This window comes from Oncorhynchus mykiss, chromosome 2 (assembly GCF_057628025.1).
Source record: "Oncorhynchus mykiss isolate SJ-2025 chromosome 2, ASM5762802v1, whole genome shotgun sequence".
NCBI lineage: Eukaryota > Metazoa > Chordata > Actinopteri > Salmoniformes > Salmonidae > Oncorhynchus > Oncorhynchus mykiss.
In genome coordinates, this window is record NC_143023.1 from 10,530,390 (window position 1) to 10,541,911 (window position 11,522).

At 44.1% G+C, this 11,522-nt stretch overlaps 1 protein-coding gene across 50 annotated transcripts in view; it reads right to left on the reverse strand.

The window, feature by feature from the left end:
• The window catches only part of LOC110510828 (protein 4.1), a 72,843-nt gene that overhangs the window by 57,823 nt on the left and 3,498 nt on the right, over positions 1-11,522 (reverse strand). For 2 of the 50 annotated variants that reach the window (XM_090188116.1, XM_090187890.1), the window contains exon 1: positions 6,673-7,062. The exons of 47 other annotated variants lie outside the window; for them this stretch is intronic. The gene's annotated coding sequence lies outside the window, so the exon portion shown is untranslated. Of the gene's footprint in view, positions 1-3,909; positions 4,013-6,672; positions 7,063-11,522 lie in introns of those variants that run through there. One more of the 50 variants, XM_090187896.1, reaches the window with a different exon arrangement.

An 11,522-nucleotide genomic window follows, 5' to 3' on the forward strand; every position in this document is an offset into this window, starting at 1 on the left:
GGGTTGGATAAGATACTGTAGGACAGGAAAGGGGGGTTGGATAAGATACTGTAGGACGGGAAAGGGAAGGGGGGTTGGATAAGATACTGTAGGACAGGATAGGGAAGGGGGGGTTGGATAAGATACTGTAGGACAGGGAATTGAAGAGGGGTTGGATAAGATACTGTAGGACAGGAAAGGGAAGGGGGGTTTGATAAGATGCTATAGGACAGGAAAGGGAAGGGGGGTTGGATAAGATGCTATAGGACAGGAAAGGGAAGGGGGATTGGATAAGATGCTGTAGGACAGGAAAGGGGATGGATAAGATACTGTAGGACAGGAAAGGGAAGGGGGGTTTGATAAGATACTGTAGGACAGGAAAGGGAAGGGGGGTTGGATAAGATACTGTAGGACAGGATAGGGAAGGGGGGGTTGGATAAGATACTGTAGGACAGGGAAGTTATGATCCCTTATTGATGTCACTTGTTAAATCCACTTCAAAATCAGTGAGACTTGTGTATGTGTGCTATGCAGAGGATGAAATGGCAAGACAAAAAATGTAAGTGCCTTTGAACGGGGTATGGCAGTAGGTGCCAGGCACTCCGGTTTGAGTCAAGAACTGCAACGCTGCTGTTTTTATTTTATTTTACACTCAACAGTTTCCCCTGTGTATCAAGAATAGTCCACCATCCAAAGGACATCCAGCCAACTGGACAACTATGGGAAGCATTGGAGTCAACATGGGTGTGTGCAACTGTGTGTTGAGCAGAGCTTGTGGAGAACGGGTATAAGAGCTGCAGGTTCTCAGGATGTTGTCGACTCATTAGGATATCTCATGTCACTGACTGCAGTGCGCACACACGCATTCCCTCACAATTTCGCTCTCACTCAGACGTAGACACACACAACACTAAGCAGTGTAATCTAAATTGGTGGTATCAGGCCGAGGACATTTCTTCATTCATTCATTCATAGTTGGTGTGAATCTGAGTAGCAGCCATCCCCATCTCAACCACATCCCCAGCACCAACACTAATACCGCCGGCCCTTAAGCACGTTGGATCATATTTGCCCTACAGGGGAACTGAGAAACAGAAACATGCGTGGTAGGTGCTGAGAGTGAATTTAGTGAGTGGGATTTAGCCTGGAGTTTAGTGTTAATCAGGCTCCAAGTGAGATTATCTCTCTTCCTCCCCTCCGTCCCTCTCCTCTTTCTATTCTCTCTCCCCCATCTCCTCTTTCCCCCCCTCTTCGCTCTCTCCCTTCTCTCCTTCTGTTCTCGCTTTCTCTCTTTATCTCGCTCCCCTCTCTCTCTCAGAGAAAATCTGGCAGGTTCCGATCAGCTGTGCTGATTCATGGCTTATGCTAAGTCCCGCCCACCTATTAGCCCCTCCCACCTGGCCGAAAGTCCAAATTAAAGGAAATAAATGCCAAAGATATCTGTAAACACATGCGCTTGCACAGCGGTATACAGGCAGGCTCTCACATGCCCACACAGATACTCACCGATTCACGGCTGCAGTCATTCACATAGACACACACAAAAATGGAATATGCAAATTGTTTCAAAAGAACATCCACAATGCTCTCAGCAACGTTGATATAGAAACCTCTAACACTAACCCATTGATTTAAAACAAAAAAGCAGTGCCCGGGGCTTTACACTGGTTAGTTCTTAAACTCTCAGCTATAATGGGTACGGTCCCATGTAGGTCTGTTGGTCTTCTAGTGTGTAACTTTATCTCCAGCTCTCTGTTTCAACCTAATCAATACCCCCACAGATGGTTCTGATGTTGTAACGTGAACCGCTTGGGGACCAGGCTGAATGGAGTTATCCCATTGATCGACTGTGGTTGGGCAGAAGGAGCAGACCAAGCCTACACTTAAATTCAATCCAGTTTAAACCAGACTTCAGCCAAAGCCAATTGATTGAAGGTGAAATCTGTATATTAGTGGAACATTATTTCAGAAGTGTTCATGTCTGTGTGTCATATGGTACCAGAGAGAATTCATATTTGTAAATGAACAGTTTCCATGACGTGTCTGTCAATAGGGCGACAGGTAGCAGGCGGTTAAAGTGTTGGGTAGTAAGCAAAAGGTTGCCGGTTTGAATACCCAAGCTTTCAAGGTGAAAAATCTGTCAATGTGCCCTTGAGCAAGGCACCCTAATTAGCTCCAGGGGTTAGACCCTGTAAAACAACACATTTCACTGCACCTTTCCAGATTTATGTGACAATACATTTTATTTTTTATATGCTGTAATTGTCAATGGATAATATCGATGTGTTTGTCAATAATACATCATTGTAAATGTATAGTATCGATGACATGTCTGTCAATGATGGTGCCTATAACAGTATCTAGACATGCTGTGGATATACAACAAGTTCACAGTCCACTCCAGTCACATGTGGAATAAAGACATAGTGTCAAGAAAAAGTATGTGAACCCTTTGGAAATACCTGGATTTCTGCATAAATTGGTTATAAAATGTGATCTGATCATCTACGTCACAACAATAGACAAACACAGTCTGCTTAAACTAATAAAACACAACGAATTACACGTTGTCATGTCTTTATTGAACACACATTCACAGTGCAGGGTGGGAAAAGTATGTGAACCCTCCTCAACCAAACCTTTTCTGTAGTTGCGGATCAGAACTGCACAACGTTGAGGAGGACTTTTGGACCATTCGTCTTTATAAAACGGTTTCAGTTCAGCAATATTCTTGGGATGTCTGGTGTGAACTGCTCCCAAAGTCATGCCACAGCATCTCAAAATCATGTTGAGGTCAGGACTCTGACTGGGCCACTCCAAAAGGCGTATTTTCTTCTGTTGAAGCCATTCTGTTGTTGATTTACTTCTGTGTTTTAGGTCACTGTCCTGTTGCATCAGCCAACTTCTGATTCAATTGGCCGACAGATAGCCTAACATTCTCCTGCAAAGTGTCTTGATAAACTTGGGAATTCATTTTTCTGTCGGTGGTAGCAAGCTGTCCAGGAAAGCAGCCTCAGGAAAGCAGCCCCAAACCTGTTTTTTTGGACAGCAGTGGCTTCTTCCGTGGTATCCTCCCATGAACACCATTCTTGTTCAGTGTTCTACATATCGTAGACTCATTGATCAATCTGCGCTGTTCTCTTGCAGTCACCTTTGCAGGACGGCCACTCCTAGGGAGTAGCAACAGTGCTGAACGTTCTCCATTTATATAGACATTTTTTCTTACCGTGGACTCATGAACAGCAAGGCTTTTAGAGATATTTTTGTAACCCTTTCCAGCTTTATGCAAGTCAACAATTCTTCATCTTAGGTCTTCTGAGATCTCTTTTGTTCGAGGCTTGGTTCACATCAGGCAATGCTTCTTGTGAATAGCAAACTCACATTTTGTGAGTGTTTTTATAGAAGGCAGCTCTAACCAACATCTCCAATCTTGATCAGACTCCAGGTTAGCGGACTCCTGACTCCAATTATCTTTTGGAGAAGTCATTAGCCTTGGAGATTACATACTTTTTCCAACCCACACTGTGAATGTTTAAATTATATATTCAATATAGACAAGAAAAATACAATAATTTGTGTGTTATTAATTTAAGCACACTATGTTTGTCTATTGTTGTGACTTCGATGAAGATCAGATCAAATTTAATGACCAATTTACGTAGAAATCCAGGTAATTCCAAAGGGTTCACATACTTTTTTATTGCCACTGTACAATTGGAAACTCTAGATCTTATCAGAGAAAAAAACATCACTCTTAAAAAACAGAGCAAGTGACTTCGTATCTTGTTCTGTGTGCAGAGTGTTGGCCCTTGGCACTAGGCTTGGGCGTTAGACTGTATACACCGTATAGCAGGGTATTTGGAAATAGCCATGGGATGGTTTTTCAAAACCTCTGAAGTTTTAATATTGGTGGCTACTTTAAGTAGATACCTGCAGTCAACTTGTGCAATGTGTTAGGAGATCAAGCAGCTCGCTTTCTTCATTTCACCTGTCACATTATGAAGCTCACCGTAGTTCCCCAGAACAGTTGAGCCTGTCACATTATTGTACATTATGAAGCTCACCGTAGTTCCCCAGAACAGTTGAGCCTGTCACATTATGAAGCTCACCGTAGTTCCCCAGAACAGTTGAGCCTGTCACATTATTGTACATTATGAAGCTCACCGTAGTTCCCCAGAACAGTTGAGCCTGTCACATTATGAAGCTCACCGTAGTTCCCCAGAACAGTTGAGCATGTCACATTATGAAGCTCACCGTAGTTCCCCAGAACAGTTGAGCCTGTCACATTATGAAGCTTACCGTAGTTCCCCAGAACAGTTGAGCCTGTCACATTATTGTACATTATGAAGCTCACCAGAACAGTTGAGCCAGTCACCTGTTTGTTCGTAAAACAACAGGAGAAAACGGGACCAGCTGTGTGTTGACAGTGGTTGTGTTTTATATTGAAAGTCAAGTCTTTTTTGCTTCAATAGAGTGATCAGGGACATTTAACTCTAATTTTCCTTCACAGAAAATACATTGGTGCAACACATTCAGCAGAAAATAGCTTCATTTTCCTCAGATGACAACAGAAGTGCAACGCTATCTGGCTGGCAGCCACACAAGTAAATGAGCTTACAATGAAAAAGTCAAATGCCTTTGAATGAGTTATTTACTTGCGTTTTTTCCTCTTCTCTGTTCTCAGCCCGTCTCCTCCTGCCCCCTATTCTCTGAGCAGGCCCTAGCGACTCCAGACTCCACACAGACACAGCATGTAGCCTACACATGCTGCTCCAGAGCCAGTACTGTTCTTCCTTCAGACAAGCATGTGTCAAAACTTTGTTCATTTGCACAATGTCTCTCGTTCACAATCACTTGGAAATGTCAAAAAACCTTTGCTAGTTCCTATCTATATATGTGTAACTTTATGAGCTGGATTGCCTGTCTTTGCAATTTGTTTATTTTCATTTCTGCATTTTAGCATATTTAGCTAGCAGCCTCCATAGAAATAAGCTTTTACTAGTGCTAATTTTGTTAGCATTCTGGTAATAGACGCCCAATAGGTTTGTTTTGGCGTCCCCTTGTGTACTAAACCAGTAATACCATAAATCCCAGGACGACAGAAGGAAGGTATGACGACATGAAAATCTAGATAGTGCCCAACCCTACTTGGCACAAACAAACCACACAGTAGTAATTTACTAAACTAATGCAATGTCACTCTTTCTCCTTCCTAACTCTTCTTCACCAGTCCACTCTCACTAATACACTAAAACTTTCTCTCTCTCACTAATACACTAAAATGTTTTCCCTCTCACACACACACACACTTGCTCTCTCTCAGATCTCCCTCTCGTTCAGGTGTCTCTCTCAGTGTTCTCTTGCCCCTCCCACATCATGTTTTCATCCCTTCATAACAGATTATCTTGCTATATATATATATATATATATCCCAGCAGTATCAATGGAGGATGGGTTTACTGGATGAGTTCCCCTTCAGTGTGTTACAGGCAGCAGCAGCAGATACACATCACTGTACTCAGGCTAGCCTTCTGGCTACTGCAGAGATGGATTTATACTTAACACGCTGAAGAATGAATCATGTCAATCACATTTACACCAAAAGCTCAAATAACTGACAGCATGAACGATACCAGAGCAGAGGTCTTCTCAGACATAGTTGTGTTCTGAAAGACGATTGCAGGCAGAGCACACAGAGAACAACATGGTGAATGGTGGTGTATTGGCTACGGTGTTAAAACAAAAGACACTAAGGTTGTGGGACACTTTCCTAGACACAGAATAAACCAATTAGTCTGTTCTTGTCATTTTAGCAACAAGGCCAGGCTCAATATTTTACAAACACAGGGAAAATGGAGTAAAGTTTCAAAGTCTTTAGTCTGATTTTTCCCCCCCACAAAGTTATGTCAAGTGCAATGGTAAGGTGTGATGATTGTCGGCATGGCCCGGACTGCTTCTGAGCTCTACATAGGACCTTTTCCTGCCCATGTTTTTGTGTTGAAAATCTGCACACACAAAAGCCATTTAACTTCTCATCAAGAGATTGATAGTAGGCTAGTGATGGCCAATGGGATGAATGACTATTGAGCACAGTTAACATACAGTAGTAGATCACTCCATCTTGCTAAAGAAAAGTCAAAAGAAGAAAGGGAACCAGAAGTGTTTGTAACATTGTAATATTTGAATAAATGCATGTCCTCATTGTCCTGATTTTAATCCAAAAACACTGCACTACAAATAGCCATCTAAAAATGTTAGGAAATTGTATTCAATTATTGTAAGAAAAATGTTGAATTAGGTCGAGTTATTTATTTCACATTCATTGGGCCACAAACAAATGCCACACGATATGGATAAAAGACCCTGGAGCAGTGAGCGGCCAGGCAAATGAAATACCCTGGCGTGCCCATTCTAATCATCATGACCATTCATTCACTTGTTTATAACTGAAGATATTGGAATTTTGAGGTAGTCCAAACGCAGATCTCTTTCAACTTCTACAAAACATTGATTTATTTAAAGTGTGATTTTTTTTTAACACTATCTCCCGTGTGCGCGTCAGCTACACTGCGATGCCTATAGCGCAGGCATTTAAATCATCTTAGTATGAAAATGGCGCCGAATGTAGAAAACAAATAAACACCAACTCTAAATCCCATCAGCCGCCAGAAATACATTCAAAAGTGCGCTTACCTAAAATAGAAATACCATCAATGAAGAACTATAATTAGTTAAATCCAACGCAACCGAATATTCCGTACATCCAGTGAAGTTACAATAATGAAGTTACAACGTTGCAGAAACCGGACGCATGCTTTGTTGTGCTGAAGATGCTTATCCGCGCTAGTAAAGGGGAGGAGTCACCATACTGAAGTATCGGACTTTGTTAACCGTATGCACCAATTGAATACTGCTAAATTCTAGATTAACCTATGAGAAGTGGGGGAGATGTTGAATCATATGGTCCATTTCGATAACGACGTTTGAATTGAGTGCTTCATAATTAATCACCAAATTCTCAGAAATGATCCTGAGAGTTTGGTCCAACACCTAAGACAGGATGAAGCGCCGAAACAATAACCTATTCTATTTCTCGGGTTTTTCTTATCTATATTATTTTATTACTGCATTGTTGGGAAAGAGCTCGTAAATAAGCGTTTACTGTTTTACACCTGCTGTATCCTGTGCACGTGACAAATAAACTTTGAAACGTGAAACTACAGACGATTGAAATAGACTTAGAGCCTAAGCATAAAGAAATGGGTAGGCCTTCATTGTAAATAAGAATTTGTTCTTAACTGACTTGCCTAGTTAAATAAATAAAAGGCCTATAGCGATAATTCATCAGCATTATCCTCCCAGCCTCTCACTTCTCAATTAATCACCTATTTTTAATATGCAGTAAATCAACTACACTACCAAATGAATCCACAGCAGCACATGTATCCACCATCCTCCCACTAGGCAGGGCTGGCCAATGAATGAGCCGGCCTAGGTTAGTGCTGTGTCATTAGGCACAGCACGCAGCCCAAGAACAGGAGGGAGGCAGATAGAGAAGCATCAGGAGAACTGGTCTACACTACACAACCCTCCATCCAAGTCCTTTTCAGGCAGAGCCCCAGCACTTTTCTTTCTGCTGTAGACTTCCATGCTGTGTGAGAGTCGCCCCCTAGAACTCCCTCTGCTATTGGCAACCATGCTATGTGACGGAGTCGCCCCCTAGAACTCCCACTGCTATTGGCTACCATGCTGTGTGAGGGAGTCGCCCCCTAGAACTCCCTCTGCTATTGGCAACCATGCTATGTGACGGAGTCACCACCTAGAACTCCCTCTGCTATTGGCAACCATGCTATGTGACGGAGTCACCACCTAGAACTCCCTCTGCTATTGGCTTCCATGCTGTGTGAGAGTCACCACCTAGAACTCCCTCTGCTATTGGCTACCATGCTGTGTGAGAGTCACCACCTAGAACTGCCTCTGCTATTGGCTACCGTGCTGAGTGAGGGAATCGCCCCCTAGAACTCCCTCTGCTATTGGCTACCATGCTGAGTGAGGGAGTCGCCCCCTAGAACTCCCTCTGCTATTGGCTATCATGCTGAGTGAGGGAATCGCCCCCTAGAACTCCCTCTGCTATTGGCTACCATGCTGAGTGAGGGAGTCGCCCCCTAGAACTCCCTCTGCTATTGGCTATCATGCTGAGTGAGGGAATCGCCCCCTAGAACTCCCTCTGCTGTAGGCAACCATGCTATGTGACGGAGTCGCCCCCTAGAACTCCCACTGCTATTGGCTATCATGCTGAGTGAGGGAATCGCCCCCTAGAACTCCCTCTGCTATTGGCTATCATGCTGAGTGAGGGAATCGCCCCCTAGAACTCCCTCTGCTGTAGGCAACCATGCTATGTGACGGAGTCGCCCCCTAGAACTCCCACTGCTATTGGCTATCATGCTGAGTGAGGGAGTCGCCCCCTAGAACTCCCTCTGCTATTGGCTATCATGCTGAGTGAGGGAGTCGCCCCCTAGAACTCCCACTGCTATTGGCTATCATGCTGAGTGAGGGAATCGCCCCCTAGAACTCCCTTTGCTGTAGGCAACCATGCTGTGTGACGGAGTCGCCCACCTAGAACTCCCACTGCTATTGGCTACCATGCTGTGTGAGGGAGTCGCCCCCTAGAACTCCCTCTGCTATTGGCTACCATGCTGTGTAAGGGAGTCACCCCCTAGAACTGCCTCTGCTATTGGCTACCATGCTGTGTGAGACACAGACACATAGGATCTGCCTCCAACCAATCCTCAGAAGTGTCTCCTCATTTTCAAGTGTAATGGGCCAGCACTGCTCATTTTATGTAGTGCCCCCCCCCGCTACACACACACACAGACTCTCTTTATTGGGGATGACATGGTCCCCACCCATCTGTCTGACCCCATTAGTGCCATACGGCTCATGGAGAGGCTGGGGTTGGGGAGGCAGGGGGAGTGGGAGGGGGTAGTCGGGTTCAATATTCTCTAAATAACAACCCATAGAGGGAAAGAGTACAGGGTACAGGTTTTTGTTATATATATATATATATTATTTAACCTTTATTTAACTAGGAAAGTCAGTTAAGATCAAATTCTTATTTACAATGACGGCCTACCCCGACGCTGTGCGCCGCCCTATGGGACTCCCAATCACGGCCGGATGTGATGCAGCCTGGATTCGAGTTAGGGTACAGGATACAGAGTACACGGTTAGGGTACAAGGTTAGGGTACAGGGTACATGGTTAGGGTACAGGGTTAGGGTACAGAGTACATAGTTAGGGTACATGATTAGTGTACAGGGTTAGGGTACAGAGTACATGGTTAGGGTACAGGATTAGTGTACAGGGCTAGGGTAAAGGGTTAGGGTACATGGTTAGGGTACATGGTTAGGGTACAGAGTACATGGTTAGGGTACAGGGTTAGGGTACAGGGTACATGGTTAGGGTACATGGTTAGGGTACACGGTTAGGGTACATGGTACATGGTTAGGGTACAGGGTACATGGTTAGGGTACAGGGTAAGGGTACATGGTACATTGTTAGGGTACATGGTTAGGGTATAGGTTACAGGGTTAGGGTATATGATACATGGTTATGGTAAATGGTTATGGTACATGGATGGGGTACATGGTTGTGGTACATGGTTACGGTACATGGTTAGGGTACATGGTTAGGGTACAAGGTCAGGGTACATGGTTAGGGTACAGGGTTATGGTACATGGTTAAGGTACATGGTTAGCCACTGTCACCTTTGTCTCTCCAGACCAACTTCATGTGGCATGAGATCACAGGCGACTGTCAGACTGGGCCATGGCATCTGGGAATACTACAGGTCTGTTCCTGTTTTTACAGTATTGAGATTGACCAAATATGGGACAAATCTGTTTCTGTATCTATCATTATAACGTTGTTACTGACCTCAAGTGCAGATCTGGAAACAAGTGGGAATGTTGAAATGGCATTAACAAGCCTCTGGTGTATATACGGATACAGTATACAAGAATATTGTTATTTTTTACTCTGATGTCGTACTGTAACATAATCCAAAAGAATTACTGGACATGGTCACAACATGACAAGGGCAGAAGGAATGTAGAGAGACAGATAGGTGTGTTTTACTACACACACCCCTCCCTCCACCCCCCAGTTGCCTAGAAACCCCTCCCTTCCCCTCTCCCTAATGCAGGGAGCAGGTGCTGGGCTGGACCCCAGAGAGATGAGGAGAGGGTAGGGCACTACTCACAGATGCACCCTCCCCAGAGACTCTGACAGACACAGACAGCCAAGACACAAATCCTCTCACTCTAAGAAAGTCATCACCACACACACACACACACACACACACACACACACACACACACACACACACACACACACCTTTAGTTGGGCACATGGAGTGTGTTTATATCTCTCGTCTTCATCCCTCTCTTTGGCTCCATCACGGATTACATAACGGCCCCTATACCCCTCCCTCCCCCCTCCCGTTGCCTTCCTTCCTCTGTTCTGTTACCTACTGCATCATGGTTAGAGACATCTAACACCTTGTTTTGCATCACACAATATATCTATAATACGTAAAACAATATTTGCGGCTGTGAACATCTGGTATTAATAAAACAATGCCAGTCGGCACATATAGTACTGTCTGTAGCATGCTTTAGGAGACTTAGTTTGTGGTTGGAGATCTAAGCTCTAGAAAGCACTAAGGGCATGGATGGATGGATGGTAGGCTAACCGCACATTAATATTCATAGTGCACCATTATGGTATCAAGTATTTATGAAGCAGGAATGTTCCATGTTTCTGCAGTATTCTCCCAGTAGATAGCATACTATAGGAGCAGTAGCTGTGTTGCCCCTCCCCGCTCATGCCCAGTTTGGATGCTTCAGGGAGACGTGCTAGTCTAGTTGCACAACATTAAGGTCATCATGTTCAGTAGGAACCAATGAGAGAAAAACATTTGAAAGGGGGAAAAATAAAATAAATTGTTATTGAACAAGCTCAGGTAGTATCTGCTCTGTTTCAGTAAGTTTTCTCCCGGTTCACACCCACTGAACGCACCCGAGGTTTTCTTACAGAGCTAAACATTTAATACAGACAAGTGAGATGACTGTGAAAATAGCCACGCCAATGAGAACGTCTGCCCTGTCTGCATCACTGAGATCAGAGGCTTTCTAAAACCTTGGTGATGATGCACGCTCTCAGATTCAACGACAGTCAAAGACACAGGCCTGTGTCAAGGCATTGCTCCATCTATTATGAAACAGCTTGATCCACTTTATAGGCATTAAGAAGCTATGTGCACCACAGCCTTTGTGTTTATATCTCTTCATGTTCTTGCTGTATTCAGTGTTCATCCTCCTGTATCTGTGCCAGTAGAATCATCCCTGAGTTTGTGCTTCCACCTGGTGGCTAAAGAGACAACGACAGTTCTTGGCTCAACCACATTCAGAAAGCTTCCCCCAAGAGTATTCCTGACAGGGTTGTCTTTGAAAGTGGTGTTGGCCTTCTCCAGCAGAAATGCTC